The following is a 17715-nucleotide window of genomic DNA, read 5'->3' on the forward strand; positions in this document are numbered from 1 at the left end:
AATCACACCATTTCATATAGAACATCTTTGCTTTGTTTTATGACACCCAGTAAACATTTTCCCAATATTTTCCACACTATGATGCATAACAATCTGGTATTTCACATTGTGGATTTCACAGCATGTAATTGATTGAATTTCCAGCCTTAGGCTCTTTGGAACCATGAAATACACCACACTGTGTATTGGATGTATCACTCATTGTACTGCAGTAACATTGAATATCACTCTGACCAAATCTCATGATCTTCCTATTCCTGATTGTGTCCAATCTCTGTAGCATAAATGTATGTTTTACATACATCATCAAGTTTGGAGAAAAGAATATAGCTAGCTAGGCATTTACACAAATAAGAAAAGGAAACCAGCAAAAATGTGGAAGCATCTGTAACAGCCTTGCTTATTTTTATCTGTCCCAGGGAGTCTGTGTCCATGCCTGAACCCTTTAATTATAAAAAGGAATAATGTTGTTTTTATTGCTAGCAGCTGGAGGAGCTTGCCACTCCCAAAAACAAACTGAGCTTGATATATTATGATAATGATACAGTCGTGGTAAACGGATTAGCCTACTATGATCATGCTCCGGACTTTCTTTCCCGCGCCCACCCCCATTCAACTTATTGGTAGACTAACTGTGTTAGCAATGGCCTGTACTTCTGTTCTTTACTAGCAGTGTTAGGGAGTAAGTGGAGCAACCTTGATTTAGACTTGAAGACTTGGCGTTGGCTCACTAAGATAATGCCTACCCACTGGGCACAGACGTCAGTTCAACGTCTAGTTTTGACATACATTTGGTTGAGTTGTCAATTAACGTGAATTCAACGTGAAATCAACATCAAAAAAGTTCAACGTGTCATTGGATTTAGGTTAAAAGTTGGGTGAAAAAAATTTGAAATGCCCTTACGAGGAAACAACTTTGAGTCAACCAGTTTTTGCCCAGTGGGTAAGCTTTAACTCAGCAGGCTAACACAGTCTTATGGCATGCAGGAAACACAGTTTCGAACCCCTGTCTGTCACATTCTACACAAGAAAGTGATAATCAACACACCACACAACTATAGCTTAGCCAAACTCTCATGTTCTAGTCTAGATGCTGACACTCTTCTCCACTGTCTATTCACCTGACATAGTCAATATTTGACCCAAGTTTACACTTGTGGTCATCTCTCTCATCTTGTTACATGAAAGAGCGTATGTAATGAACTGTCCCATTATCTGGTTTTAAAGTACATTCTAGAATGCCCTCCAAGCCAATCAGAAACTAATATTCAACAATGCTGTTGTATAAAACAGTGTAACATCATCGTATACCAGTGTGAGTCTCTCTCCGGACACTTTGTGCCCTTTTCTTCCATTCACAGCAGGTCACATGACTGTGGCAGCGGGACAATGATAACCATACTGCAGGAGCCTCGCGCTCCGCTCGTCACTGCCCCCGGGACACTAGGCGGCAAGATTTCTCCAACTAAAATAGTTCCGCCCTGTGGCACTTACTGGCATGGGTTTAATTCAATGGTTTGGTAAACACATTCTTCTTGTTAACTCATTGGAAGCTTTCTATTCAGAGTCTGTCTCTCTTTGAAAAGATGAAGGGGGATGGATGATGTGACAAAGGCATTTTAAGGCACACACACACACACACACACACACACACACACACACACACACACACACACACACACACACACACACACACACACACACACACACACACACACACACACACACACACACACACACACACACACGCGAATAGAATATGGGCAGAGAGACACATGCACGCTGTAACAGGGGAAACACAGGTCCCATGAAACACATGCAGATGTGTGCACAAGCGCCAACATACCCTGAGTGTACAAAACATTAGGAACACCTTCCTAATATTGAGTTGCACCCCCTTTGCCCTCAGAACAGCCTCAATTTGTCGGGGCATGGACTCTACAAGGTTTTGAAAGCGTTCCACAGGGATGCTGGCTCATGTTGACGCCAATGCTTCCCACAGTTGTGTCAAGTTGGCTGGATGTCATTTGGATGGTGGACCATTCTTGATACACACGGGAAACTGTTGAGCGTAAAAAACCCAGCAGTGTAGCAGTTATCGACACTCAAACCGGTACACCTGGCACCTACCACCATACCCCGTTCCAATGCAGTTCGTTCAATATGTTGTCTTGCACCTTCACCCTCTGAATGACAGACACACAATCCATGTCTCAATTATCAAGGTGACATCAATAAGGGATCATAGCTTTTACCTGGATTCCCCTGGTCAGTCGATGTCATGTAAAGAGCATGTGTTCCTAATGTTTTGTCCACTCAGTGGACATACAGTGCCTTCCCCTTCACTTTTCCACATTTTGTTACGTTGCAGCCTTATTCTAAAATTGATTAAATAAATAAAATACCCTCAGCAATCCACACAAAATACCCCATAATAACAAAGACAAAACAGGTTTTTAGACATTTTTGTAAATGTATTAATTAAAGATAAAAAACAGAAATACCTTATTTACATAAGTATTCAGACCCTTTGCTATGAGACTCGAAATTGAGCTAAGGTGCATCCCTGTTTCAATTGATCATCCTTGAGATATTTCTACAACTTAACAGGAATCCACCTGTGGTTAATTTAATTGATTGGACATGATTTGGAAAGGCACACAACTGTCTATATAAAGGTCCTACAGTTGACAGTGCATGTCAGAGCAAAAACCAAGCCATGAGGTCTAAGGAATTGTCCGTAGAGCTCAGAGACAGGATTGTGTCTAGGCACAGATCTGGGGAAGGGTACCAAAACATTTTTCTACGGCTGGCCATGCTTTCCACCTAACTACCCCTACTGCATTCAACAGCACTGCACCCCCCACAGCTACTCGCCCAAGCCTCCCCCATTTCTCCTTCTCCCAAATCCATTCAGCTGATGTTCTGAAAGAGCTGCAAAATCTGGACCCCTACAAATCAGCTGGGCTTGACAATCTGGACCCTTTCTTTCTAAAATTATCTGCCGAAATTATTGCAACCCCTATTACTAGCCTGTTCAACCTCTCTTTCGTGTCGTCTGAGATTCCCATAGATTGGAAAGCAGCTGCTGTCATCCCCCTCTTCAAAGGAGGTGACACTCTTGACCCAAATTGCTACAGACCTATATCCATCCTACCCTGCCTTTCTAAGGTCTTCGAAAGCCAAGTCAACAAACAGATTACCGACCATTTCGAATCCCACCGCACCCTCTCCGCTATGCAATCTGGTTTCAGAGCTGGTCATGGGTGCACCTCAGCCACGCTCAAGGTCCTAAACGCCATCGTAACCGCCATCGATAAGAAACAATACTGTGCTGCCGTATTCAATGACCTGGCCAAAGCTTTTGACTCTGTTAATCACCACATCCTCATCGGCAGACTCAGTAGCCTTGGTTTCTCAAACGATTTCGTCGCCTGGTTCACCAACTACTTCTCTGATAGAGTTCAGTGTGTCAAATCGGAGGGCCTGCTGTCCGGACCTCTGGTAGTCTCTATGGGGGTACCACAGGGTTCAATTCTTGGGCCAACTCTTTTCTCTGTATACATCAATGATGTCGCTCTTGCTGCTGGTGAATCTCTGATCCACCTCTACGCAGACGACACCATTCTGTATACTTCTGGCCCGTCTTTGGACACTGTGTTAACAACCCTCCAGACGAGCTTCAATGCCATACAACTCTCCTTCCGTGGTCTCCAACTGCTCCTAAATACAAGTAAAACTAAATGCATGCTCTTCAACCGATCGCTGCCTGCACCTGCCCGCCTGTCCAGCATCACTTCTCTGGACGCTTCTGACTTAGAATTTGTGGACAACTACAAATACCTAGGTGTCTGGTTAGACTGTAAACTCTCCTTCCAGACTCACATCAATCATCTCCAATCCAAAGTTAAATCTAGAATTGGCTTCCTATTTCGCAACAAAGCATCCTTCACTCATGCTGCCAAACATACCCTCGTAAAACTGACCATCCTACCAATCCTCGACTTCGGCGATGTCATTTACAAAATAGCCTCCAATACCCTACTCAACAAGCTGGATGCAGTCTATCACAGTGCCATCCGTTTTGTCACCAAAGCCCCATATACTACCCACCACTGCGACCTGTACGCTCTCGTTGGCTGGCCTTCGCTTCATAATCGTCGCCAAACACATTGGCTCCAGGTCATCTACAAGACCCTGCTAGGTAAAGTCCCCCCTTATCTCCGCTCACTGGTCACCATAGCAGCACCCACCTGTAGCACGCGCTCCAGCAGGTATATCTCTCTTTTCACCCCTAAAGCCAACTCCTCCTTTGGTCGTCTCTCCTTCCAGTTCTCTGCTGCCAATGACTGGAACGAACTACAAAAATCTCTGAAACTGGAAACACATCTCCCTCACTAGCTTTAAGCACCAGCTATCAGAGCAGCTCCCAGATCACTGCACCTGTACATAGCCCATCTATAATTTAGCCCGAACTACTACCCCTACTGTATTTATTTATTTAATTTATTATTTTGCTCCTTGCACCATATTATTTATATATTAACTTTGAACTTTCTTCAAATTATAAATCTACCATTCCAGTGTTTTACATGCTATACTTTATTTACTTTGCCACCATGGCCTTTTTTGCCTTTACCTCCCTTATCTCACATAATTTGCTCACATTGTATATAGTCTTATTTTTGTCTACTGTATCATTGCTTGTATGTTGTTTTACTCCATGTGTAACTCCGTGTTTTTGTATGTTGTCGAACTGCTTTGCTTTATCTTGGCCAGGTCGCAATTGTAAATGAGAACTTGTTCTCAACTTGCCTACCTGGTTAAATAAAGGTGAAATAAAAAGAAAAAAAAAATGTCTGCAGCATTGAAGGTACCCAAGAACACAGTGGCCTCCATCATTCTTAAATGGAAGAAGTTTGGAACCACCAAGACTCTTCCTAGAGCTGGCCGCCTGGCCAAAGTGAGCATTCGGGGGAGAAGGGCCTTGGTCAGGGAGGTGAACAAGAACCCGATGGTCACTCTGACAGAGCTTTAGAGATCCTCTGTGGAGATGGGAGAACCTTCCAGAAGGACAACCATCTCTGCAGCACTCCACTAATGGGCCTTTATGGTAGAGTGGCCAGACAGGAGCCACTCCTCAGTAAAAGGCACATGACAGCCTGCTTGGAGTATGCCAAACGGCACCTAAAGGACTCTCAGACCATGAGAAACAAGATTCTCTGGTCTGATGAAACCAAGACTGAACTCTTTGGCCTGAATGCCAAGCGTCATGTCTGGAGGAAACCTGACACAATCCCTACGGTGAAGCATGATGGTGGCAGCATCATGCTGTGGGGATGTTTTTCAGCAGCAGGGACTGGGAGACTAGTCAGGATCAAGGCAAAGGTGAACGGAGCAAAGTACAGAGAGATCCTTGATGAAAACCTGCTCCAGAGCGCTCAGGACCTCAGACTAGGGTGAAGGTTCACCTTCCAACAGGACAACAACCCTAAGCACAAAGGAGTGGCTTCGGGACATGTCTCTGAATGTCCTTGAGTGGCCCAGCCAGAGCCCGGACTTGAACCCAATCGAACATCTCTGGAGAGACCTGAAAACAGCTGTGCAGCAACGCTCCCCATCCAACCAAACAGAGCTTGAGAGGATCTGCAGAGAAGAATGGAAGAAACTCCCCAAATACTGGTGTGCCAAGCTTGTAGCATCATACACAAGAAGACTCCAGGCCGTAATCGCTGCCAATGGTGCTTCAACAAAGTACTGAGTAAAGGGTCTGAATACTTATGTAAATGTTATATTTCAGTTGTTTATTTTTAATACATTTACAAAAATGTCAAAAAAATATTTTTTGCTTTGTCATTATGGGCTTTTGTGTGTAGATTGATGAGGGGGAAAACAATGTAATCAATATTAGAATAAGGCTATAATGTAACAAAATGTGGATAAAGGCAAGAGGTCTGAATACTTTCCGAAAGCATTGTAGATGCTGTGTTGTTGGGCCTTGTGCAAGCTACTAGTATCAAGACACACAATTCAATATCAAGCTCACTCAAAAGTTGCAAATGAACATTACAAATCCCAGAGCACATAATGGGCAACCTTGCCTGTGACCTGAACAGTGGCATTGGCTCCCCAAGTCAATGCCTAAACTTTGGCTTAGCTGGGTAATGTGCTGGCGCACAAGAGATGCTGGGTCGAATCCTGACACCAGCGGTCACACTCACACTTAGAGTGAGGAAAAAGAGGACCCTATGTATAATATTTGGCTAAACCTTCTGACCTCATAAATAGCAAACGTCCAGCTGCTGCTCAATACATGAGGAACTACGGGATAACACAGAACCACAATGATTCTAAATTCACTGGTTCCCAATGTTCCTGGAGGTAATAAAAAAAACTACAATGAGAATAGAGACAGGGTTCTAGCTGTTGCTATTTACCTTCGTGAATAGACACTGAAATTGTTTCCGATGCTTGTCTCGTCTCAGCGCGTCGCAGCGCACCATTCAGAACGCAGCACCAAAAACAACACTTTTTAAGACCTGTCACTCATGCTAAGTGGCAAGATTATTGCATAACATGATACATCTAATTAAAATACATGAATATGAGATCAATCAACTCTCCTTGAGTTGATGCTTATTGATGGTAGGTCTACACCATCTTACGTTATATAATGTATAAGTAACCTAATTGAAAAGCAGTGCATCTTTTAATCAGAAAAAAAGATGGGCTTCTTAAAATAAGAAGAACTTAAAAAAAAAAAAAAGTTAGGTTCTTATTAGGATTGTTCGAACATGTTCAACTAAACACTATATTCTGTTTAATACAACCGTACTGCAGGCTAGATAGACCCGATATTGCCCAACACACCAAGGAACAAAAAAATGAATGCAAAACATACCTATTCTATACGAGGGTTTTCGTCCTATTCGGGCTCATGGATCCTTTCAATGTTTCACTCCTCACAATTGAATGGTCCTCACTAGTGAATGATCCAAAAACAGCAGGGTGACGAAAAATAAGTTTATCCGGTGGATGGTGAAACACAACGTTTTCCACTGAAAGAGGAAACGAGACCTACAGTACGCGTCCAATTATAAAAACGTGGTTTAAATGTTTGGTTTGGCACATATGCTGTACATCCCAACAGCCGTCTGACAGTGAGAAAGTTATCCCGAATATCAAAAACACGGCCACCACTCTTGTGATGACCTCACCGCAGCGTCAGCCAATCAGGACGGTAAGGGATGCAAGGAGACTTGTAAAAGGGCTCGACACTTTTGTGTGTGGCAACTGGAAATTTAGTTTTTGCTGTTGAAAGACAAAAATATACCATTATTTTGGATCGTTTCAATATGAACATGAATGTACAAAATGAGTTTACTGAATGTAAAAGTGTTCAATTAAATACATGGTAAAAATATTTATTTATCTAAAATGTGCTTTGCAATCTGCGTTAACACACTCTCCAATGAGCCAATGAAAGGAGCATACAGTATTATAGGCCCAGGTTAACGTTGGATCATTTTTCAACATCTCTGGTGTCATCTAGTGGTAAATGTTGTGTATCACGTGGAATTACTGTACAGTATGGCCAAGCCTATGGTCCATGGTCTTGATATGAAGGGTAGCAAAAGTGTACACTTCAGAAGAAGGAAGATATTATTAGGGGTCAGAACTCACCCCTGCAATAGAGTAGTTTGCTGTGTAGGCCTATTAGGCTACATTTAATTAATTTATTTATTTATTTAACCTTTATTTAACCAGGAAGGGCTCATTGAGATTTGAAATCTCCCTTTCAAGAGCGTCCTGGTCAAGATAGGCAGCACCAAGTCATTACACAATTACAGACAGACAACATGAAAAATTACAAGTAATCTAGTACAAACCATAGAATTCACAAGAGTATAACAAAATCATAAAACAGCAAATTAAAAACATTGACAGGTCAAGGAATCAGTCTCAAAATCCTTCGTCAGTGATTTAAAAACACCAATCGGGACAAGTTCTTCCAGTTTAAAAGTATTTTGTAAGGCGTTCCAAGCCAATGGTGCAGATTACATAAAAGCCCTTTTACCAAATTCAGTTCAGACATTTGGAACAGTTAGCAGGATAAAGCCTTGCGAACGAAGAGAGTACCCACCACATTTCTGAACAAAAAAATACCCAAATAAAATGGTAGTAAACCCAAAATGGCTTTGTAAATAAAAGTATACCAGTGACTGAGCCTATGAGTGACTAGAGAAGGCCAGCCAACCCTGGTATACAAAGTGCAGTGGTGCGTAAGGGTTTTGCAGTTTGAAATAAATCTCAATGCGCCATGGTAAAGGGTGTCAATTGATCTCAAACACTGAGCGGAAGCATTCATATATAAAATATCCCCAATATCCCCATACCTGGGGCGGCAGGTAGCCTAGTGGTTAGAGCGTTGGACTAGTAACCAAAAGGTTGCAAGATCAACTCCCTGAGCTGACAAGATAAAAATATGTCGTTCTGCCCCTGAAGAAGGCAGTTAACCCACTGTTCCTAGGCTGTCATTGAAAATAAGAATTTGTTCTTTACTGACTTGCCTAGTTAAATAAAATAGTCTAGTAAAGGCATAAATGTAGCTGATACTAGCCTCCTTCTGGCTTCAAAAGAAACACAGGCTTTATTCCTAAAAGAAAATCCCAACTTTAGCTTACAATTTTTTGTAAGTTGTTGAATATGCAATTTAAAAGAGAGGTCGTCATCAATTAATATTCCAAGATAGTTACATGAGGTTACAGTCTTAATCTCATTGCCCTGGCAGATAGTAATAGGTGAAAGGTTCAGAGGTCTATTTCTTGCTTTAGAAAACACCATTAGTTTAGTTTTGTCAGTATTGAGGATGAGCTTCAATTGACACAAGGTATGTTGCAAGTTGAAAGCAATGTGGTGGACAGTTCCAATGCATCAAGCAGTATGTCTTCCCAGTGGGCATATGACGTGATAAAGACGTCTTTTACTGGTTGAAATCCGGTCGGTACGTCATATAACCATATTACAATCAGATTAAGAAGACTTCTTCATGATGTCTTTTTGATGTCATGAAAAATATGTCTTATTTTGGTTGATATCTGGTTTTTGGTTGAAATCTGATTAAAGGACTGACCAGTTATCTAAATACTATTTAATTAATAGAAACCAATCTACAGTACATAAACATGTGCATAGTGTTTGTGGGCCATGCACCCATTGCATATAAGACATTAGAACCATTACAGTTATAACAATTGGAGTAATGTTCTTTTCCAGCAGGGTTTGCATGATTCAGCTGAGCACACTTGGCAAACAACAGTTGGCAGAGCACTCCAAAGCGGGTTAGGGTCTCATAGCGTACTGTACCCAGTAGCGGGTTAGAGTCTCGTGGCATACTGTACCCAGTCAACACACTGGGCACGGGTCTATTTCGCTTGGCATAGACTCGGACTCGGGGGGAGGGGGCTTCATCCGAGCCGAGCTCTTCCCTAATCCAGCAGTATCATATTACTCTTGGCTCCGGCTAATGGTACTTGTGCAGAGTCCACTTCAACTTATCCGGCACGATGAACTTTTTCAGGAATAGAGCCATTTTATGTTTTTATCCGGCATGTGATGAAATACCAATTTTAAAAAACAAAGAAATATATATTTCACCTCCAAGTCATCGGATTTTCTAGGTCATTAAAAGCTACAATTTGTGACAGTCTCTGCGGTACTATAGCTATCAGAGATGGTCCCTAATTTAGAGAATATCCAGTTCTAGAAATGCTTTTGCTACAGGCTATGGCAGTGTTTTTTATAGTTACAGTCCACCCAATTGAAAAGTGCACATTCACTTCCATAATGTTTGTTCTAGGCTACCAGCATGTAAGATAAACATGCACAATAATACAGGATACTCTTACAAAATTTCACTGCCTTTAAAATGCAGTAAAACTACAGAATAATTAATTAATGTTTTTTAAATGAATGATATCTGGATTGCTTGCTCTGTGTGTTGGCTCTTAGTGGTAATGTTTTGTCTGTGTTAGCTAATTGCACAGTTTGTGCTGCACAGTTTCCTCTAATCCACTGAATGCTGTTTTGATGTTCTATGACTAACTACATATGTTTTTTGTGAATTTAACAAGTAACATGAAGGCCTATGTATTGCTTTCAATATCCTACCTATAATCCACCAGGATCTACAAAACCCTATTTTTACTGCATTTATATCCATCAATAATTAGTCCAAAATTATTGCACCTGAAAATATGACTATTATGAATACACAAAACATGGATTGTTTGTGTAAGAAAGTAAGCTAGGTTAATTGTTGAAACTAATGGATGTGAAGATTGTCTTGATTCGAGATCCTTGTATTTTGTATTTGAGAATACCATATATTTAGCCTGTAATGAAGCCGCTGTGAGTCAAGAAGCAGGTGCAGGCGAAACTTTTAATAAAACAACTAAGTAACGAGACAACATAACAGAGGCGGAAAACATGAACACAAGAATAATACCAACTGAGGAATGAACAAAGGGTGGGACCGGTAAAGGGAGGGACCTATAAAGGGAGGGACCTATAAAGGGTGGGACCGATAAAGGGAGGGACCTATAAAGGGAGGGACCTATAAAGGGTGGGACCGATAAAGGGAGGGACCTATAAAGGGAGGGACCTATAAAGGGGAGGTAAGTCCATATATGAATGAGTGATGGCCGAACGGCATAGGCAAGATGCAGTAGATGGTATAGAGTACAGTATATACATATGAGATGAGTAATGTAGGGATGTAAACATTATATAATGTGGCATTGTTTAAAGTGGCTAGTGATACATTTATTACATCGATTTTTCCATTATTAAAGTGGCTAGAGTTGAGTCAGTATGTTGGCAGCAGCCACTCAATGTTAGTGATGGCTATTTAACAGTCTGATGGCCTTGAGATAGAAGCTGTTTTTCAGTCTCTCGGTCCCCGCTTTGATGCACCTGTACTGACCTCGCCTTCTGGATGATAGCGGGGTGAACAGGCAGTGGCTCGGGTGGTTGTTGTCCTTGATGATCTTTTTGGCCTCCCTGTGACATCGGGTGGTGTAGGTGTCCTGGAGGGCAGGTAGTTTTCCCCCGGGGATGCGTTGTGCAGACCTCACTACCCTCTGGAGAGCCTTACAGTTGAGGGCGGAGCAGTTTCCGTACCAGGCGGTGATACAGCCCGACAGGATGCTCTCGGTTGTGCATCTGTAAAAGTTTGTGAGTGTTTTCGGTGACAAGCCATATTTCTTCAGCCTCCTGAGGTTGAAGAGGCACTGTTGCACCTTCTTCACCACGCTGTCTGTGTGGGTGGACGATTTAAGTTTGTCCGTATTGTGTACGCCGAGGAACTTAAAATTTTCCACCTTCTCCACTACTGTCCCGTCGATGTGGATAGGGGGGTGCTCCCTCTGCTGTTTCCTGAAGTCCACAATCATCTCCTTTGTTTTGTTGACATTGAGTGTGAGGTTACACCACACTCCGAGGGCCCTCACCGCCTCCCTGTAGGCTGTCTCGTCGTTGTTGGTAATCAAGCCTACCACTGTAGTGTCGTCTGCAAACTTGATGATTGAGTTGGAGGCGTGCACGGCCACGCAGTCATGGGTGAACAGGGAGTACAGGAGAGGGCTGAGAACGCACCCTTGTGGGGCCCCAGTGTTGAGGATCAGTGGGGTGGAGATGTTGTTTCCTACTTTCACCACCTGGGGGCAGCCCGTCAGGAAGTCCAGGACCCAGATGCACAGGGCGGGGTCGAGACCCACGGTCTCGAGCCTAATGACGAGTTTGGAGGGTACTATGGTGTGAAATGCTGAGCTGTAATCGATGAACAGCATTCTTACATAGGTATTCCTCTTGTCCAGATGGGTTAGGGCAGTGTGCAGTGTGATTGCGATTGCGTTGTCTGTGGACCTATTGGGGCGGTAAGCAAATTGGACTGGGTTTAGGGTGTCAGGTAGGGTGGAGGTGATATGATCCTTGACTAGTCTCTCAAAGCACTTCATGATGACGGAAGTGAGTGCTACAGGGCGATAGTTGTTTAGCTCAGTTACGTTAGCTTTCTTGGGAACAGGAACAATCGTGGCCCTCTTGAAGCATTTGGGAACAGCGGACTGGGATAGGGATTGATTGAATTTGTCCGTAAACACACCAGCCACCTGGTCTGCACATGCTCTGAGGACGCGGCTAGGGATGCCGTCTGGGCCGGCTGCCTTGCAAGGGTTAACACGTTTAAATGTTTTACTCACGTTGGCTGCGGTGAAGGAGAGCCTGCAGGTTTTGGTAGCGGGCCATGTCAGTGGCAATGTATTGTCCTCAAAGAGAGCAAAGAAGTTGTTTAGTTTGTTTGGGAGCAAGACGTCGGTGTCCGCGGCGGCGCTGGTTTTCTTTTTGTAGTCCGTGATTGACTGTAGATCCTGCCACATACGTCTCATGTTTGAGCCGTTGAATTGCGACTCTACTTTGTCTCTATACTGACACTTAGCTTGTTTGATTGCCTTGCGGAGGGAATAGCTACACTGTTTGTATTCAGTCATGTTTCCGGTTGCCTTGCCATAATTAAAAGCAGTGGTTCGAGCTTTCAGTTTTGCGTGAATGCTGCCATCAATCCACGGTTTCTGGTTGGGGAAGGTTTTAATAGTCACCGTGGGTACAACATCACTGATGCACTTGCTAATAAACTCGCTCACCGAATCAGCGTATACATCAATGTTGTTGTCTGAGGCTATCGGAACATATCCCAGTCCACTTGATCGAAGCAATCTTGAAGCGTGGAATCAGATTGGTTGGACCAGCGTTGAATAGACCTGAGCATGGGTGTTTCCTGCTTTAGTTTCTGTCTATAGGCTGGGAGCAACAAAATGGAGTCGTGGTCAGATTTTCCGAAAGGAGGGTGAGGGAGGGCTTTGTATGCGTTGCGGAATTTAGAGTAGCAATGATCCAGAATGCTGCCAGCCCGGGTCGCACATTCGATATGCTGATAAAATTTAGGGAGCCTTGTTTTCAGATTAGCTTTGTTAAAATCCCCAGCTACAATAAATGCAGCCTCAGGATATATGGTTTCCAGTTTACATAGAGTCCAATGAAGTTCTTTCAGGGCTGTCAAGGTGTCTGCTTGGGGGGGATATACACGGCTGTGATTATAATTGAAGAGAATTCTCTTGGTAGATAATGATGTCGGCATTTGATTGTAAGGAATTCTAGGTCAGGTGAACAAAAGGACTTGAGTTCCTGTATGCTGTTATGATCCCACCACGACTCATTAATCATAAGGCATACACCCCCGCCCTTCTTCTTACCAGAGAGATGTTTGTTTCTGTCGGCGCGATGCGTGAAGAAACCGGGCGGCTGTACCGACTCTGATAATGTATCCCGAGAGAGCCATGTTTCCGTGAAACAGAGAATGTTACAAGCTCTGATGTCTCTCTGGAAGGCAACCCTTGCTCGAATTTCATCTACCTTGTTGTCAAGAGACTGGACATTGGCGAGTAGTATACTCGGGAGCGGTGAGCGATGTGCCCATCTACGGAGCCTGACCAGAAGACCGCGCCGTCTGCCCCTTCTGCAGGCGCCGTTGTTTTGGGTCACAAACTGGGATCCGATCCATTGTCCTGGGTGGTGGTCCAAACAGAGGATCCGCTTCGGGAAAGTAATTAGTAACTAATCAAATGGCCACCGGACTATTACATTGACCCCCCCATTTGTTTTATACACTGCTGCTATTCGCTGTTTATTATCTATGCATAGTCACTTCACCCCTATCTACAGTACATGTACAGTGGTTCCTCCTTTAAAAGTTGCAATTAAAAGTTGCGAGCTTACACCGTGGGTCTTAGAGGTACCCAGCGTCATGGCTTCATTGCTCCAGACCACCACAAGGGGGAGTTAGAGCACTCGTTATGCATTTGGGTCCCAGGGTTTTTATATGACCAATCATATCGAGTGGTTCCAATGACAAATTTGACGCGAGACACCGCTCCCTGGTGACTTTCTTCAGCAAAGATGGCTGACAAAACATTACGGTGGAAAGCAAATGCATGTAGTTATAATGTCATAACGAGTCGAGCAAAAAAATTACAATTGAGAGGAATATGTTAGTTAATGCAGAGACAAACGATTGTGCATATTTTTTTGTCATAAAGTTAATATACGAAAATCGCTATTTAGCGAGTTTTTTTCTCTGTCATATCCAATATGAGGTGTTTCAAACTCCATTCTGTGAATGATGCTGTGTCTGCATGTATGTATTACAATTATACACTTAGACAGTCTTTACCTCTCCTGTTCCTGGGACATCAATGATTACACATTGTAACCATGCAATAGACAAGAAACATGATTTAAGTAAAGGCTGCTTTGTAATTCATATATACAGAATAAAAAACAGTACATCCTGCCAGCACGCCCACAAATGTGCTGAATGACACGTGGAAGAGAGCGAGGAACCAGATGGGAGTAACAATCCAGGCTATTTGCTCTGAGAACGGCATAATAATGTAATAAAACATGCAGGGAGCAGGTTTCGAACCCTCAACATTCTAGTCTGAAGTCCAGCACACTATCGACTGTGCCCAAATTAATTAACCTGTTGGGGATAGGGGGCAGTATTTGCACAGCCGGATAAAAAACGTACCCGATTTAATCTGGTTACTACTCCTGCCCAGTAACTAGAATATGCATATAATTGTTTGATTTGGATAGAAAACACCCTAGAGTTTCTAAAACTGTTTGAATGGTGTCTGTGAGTATAACAGAACTCATTTGGCAGGCCAAAACCTGAGAAGATTCCAAACAGGAAGCGCTCTCTCTGACTATTTCTTGGCCTTCTTGATCATCTCTAACCAAAACAGGGGACCTCTGGCATAACGTGACATTTTCTAACGCTCCCATAGGCTCTCAGAAGGCGCCAGAACGATGAATGGTGACTTTGCAGGCCATGGCTGAAAAACAGTAGCGCATTTGGATAGTGGTCGATCTGACGACAATGAGACTGGAGGCGCGTGCACGAGCCGACACCATGTTTACTTTCTCTCTCTTTGAACGAAAACAACGACTCCCGGTCGGAATATTATCGCTTTTTTACGAGAAAAATCGCATAAAAATTGATTTTAAACAGCGTTTGACATGCTTCAAAGTACGGTAATGGAATATTTTGATTTTTTTGTCACGAAACGCGTCGGGCGCGTCACCTTTCTTTACCGTTCGGATAGTGTCTTGAACGCACGAACAAAACGGCGCTATTTGGATATAACTATGGATTATTTGGAACCAAACCAACATTTGTTATTGAAGTAGAAGTCCTGGGAGTGCATTCTGACGAAGAACAGCAAAGGTAATCCAATTTTTCTAATAGTAATTCTGAGTTTGGTGAGTACCACACTTGGTGGGTGTCAAAATAGCTAGCCTGTGATGGCCGGGCTATCTACTCAGAATATTGCAAAATGTGCTTTCACCGAAAAGCTATTTTAAAATCAGACATAGCGAGTGCATAAAGGAGTTCTGTATCTTTAATTCTTAAAATAATTGTTATGTTTTTTGTGAACGTTTATCGTGAGTAATTTAGTAAATTCACCGGAAGTGTTCGGTGGGAATGCTAGTCACATGCTAGTCACATGCTAATGTAAAAAGCTGGTTTTTGATATAAATATGAACTTGATTGAACAAAACATGCATGTATTGTATAACATAATGTCCTAGGAGTGTCATCTGATGAAGATCATCAAAGGTTAGTGCTGCATTTAGCTGTGGCTTTGGTTTTTGTGACATTATATGCTAGCTTGAAAAATGGGTGTCTGATTATTTCTGTCTGGGTACTCTGCTGACATAATCTAATGTTTTGCTTTCGTTGTAAAGCCTTTTTGAAATCGGACAGTGTGGTTAGATTAACGAGAGTCTTGTCTTTAAAATGGTGTAAAATAGTCATATGTTTGAGAAATTGAAGTAATAGCATTTCTAAGGTATTTGAATATCGCGCCACAGGATTACACTGGCTGTTGAGTAGGTGGGACGCAAGCGTGGGACGCAAGCGCAAGCGATTCATTTTATCACTATTTCTGACTTGTGTAACTCCTCCACTTGGCCAGTAACTGTTTGTAATGATTTGTCTGCTGGGCGCTGTTCTCAGATAATCGCATGGTATACTTTCGCAATAAAGCCTTTTTGAAATCTCAGCAATTTCTAGTACAAAATTTCCAGCGACGGCCTGCAGCCCAGAGTCTTCAGCGGCGGCCTGCAGCCCAGAACCTCCAGCAATGATCTACAGTCCGGTTCTTTCGACGACGATCCACAGTCCGGTGGTAATAAAGTAGAAGGATCAGCGGGTGGAGCGGGGATTACGCCCCGAACCGGAGCCTCCTCCTCTGCTGGAGGTTAAGGTTATGTGGACTGCAATTGAGCCACCATAAACAGGACTTGCCCACCCTACCCTCCCTTTTGTTTTTGTTTGTTTTGTTTAGGAGCATTCAGAGTCTGCACATTTGTGGGGGGAGGGGGGGGTACTGTCACGTCCTGACCATAGTAAGAGGTTATTTTCTATGGTAGAGAAGGTCAGGGCGTGACAAGGGGTGTTTTGTGTTTTTCTATGTTTTCTATTTCTATGTTTAAGTTCTAGTTTTTCTATTTCTATGTTGGGATTTTTTGGGTTGATCTCCAATTGGAGGCAGCTGGTGCTCGTTGTCTCTAATTGGAGATCATATTTAAGTAGAAGTGCGCCGGCTCAGCGTATCTGGTCTCCAGTGCGTCTCTTCGGCCCAGGTTATCCTGCGCCTGCTCTACGCACGGTACCTCCCCATTCACCAGCACAGCCCAGTTCGTCCTGTGCCAGCGCTACACCCTTGCTGGGCTCAAATAACCATCCAGCCAGGACAGGGTGTGCCAGCCCTAAGCTCCAGACCTCCAGTGCACCTCCACGGCCCAGTATACCCTGTGCCTGCTCTGCGCACCCAGTCTCCTGTGCGTCTCCCCAGTCCAGTGAGACTGTTTCCAGCTCCACGTAGGAAGCCTCCAGTGATGATCAATGGTCCGAAGCCTCCAGTGATAATCCATGGCACGAAGCCTCCAGTGATGATCCATGGCCCGGAGCCTGTAGTGATAATCCATGGCACGAAGCCTCCAGTGATGATCCATGGCCCGGAGCCTGTAGAGATGATCCATGGCACGAAGCCTCCAGTGATGATCCATGGCCCGGAGCCTCCAGTGATGGTCCATGGCACAAAGCCTCCAATGATGATCCATGGCGCGGAACTTGTAGTGATGATCCATGGCACGGAGCCTGCCGCGACGGTCCCCAGTCCGGAACATACAGAGATGCTCCCCAGTCCGGAGCCTCCAGCGACGCTCCCCAGTCCGGAGCCTCCAGCGACGCTCCGAGTCTTCAGAGGCAGCCTGCAGCCCAGAGTCTTCAGCGGCGGCCTGCAGCCCAGAACCTCCAGCGGCGGCCTGCAGCCCAGAACCTCCAGCGGCTGCCAGCAGCCCAGAACCTCCAGCGGCGGCCTGCAGCCCAGAACCTCCAGCGGTGGCCTGCAGCCCAGAACCTCCAGCGATGATCTACAGTCCGGTGGTACAGAAGCAGAGGGATTAGCGGGTGGAGCGGGGGTTACGCCCCAAACCCGAGCCGCCTCCTCCACCGGGAGGTGCACTGGATAAGAAGGTTCTGGGTACTGCACCTGAGCCGCTATAGACATTAGTCACCCACCCTACCTTCCC

General features: G+C 44.0%; 1 protein-coding gene across 2 annotated transcripts in view; it reads right to left on the reverse strand.

Moving 5' to 3' along the window:
- megf10 (multiple EGF-like-domains 10) overlaps positions 1-7192 on the reverse strand; it is a 116864-nt gene extending 109672 nt beyond the window's left edge. Inside the window, exon 1 of one of the 2 annotated variants that reach the window (XM_045693502.2) lies at positions 6902-7188. The gene's annotated coding sequence lies outside the window, so the exon portion shown is untranslated. Of the gene's footprint in view, positions 1-6901 lie in introns of both variants that reach the window. The other variant, XM_014143939.3, reaches the window with a different exon arrangement.
- Positions 7193-17715: the final 10523 nt, after the last annotated feature.

This window comes from Salmo salar, chromosome 01 (assembly GCF_965601325.2).
Source record: "Salmo salar chromosome 01, fSalSal1, whole genome shotgun sequence".
In the NCBI taxonomy this organism is placed as follows: Eukaryota; Metazoa; Chordata; class Actinopteri; order Salmoniformes; family Salmonidae; genus Salmo; species Salmo salar.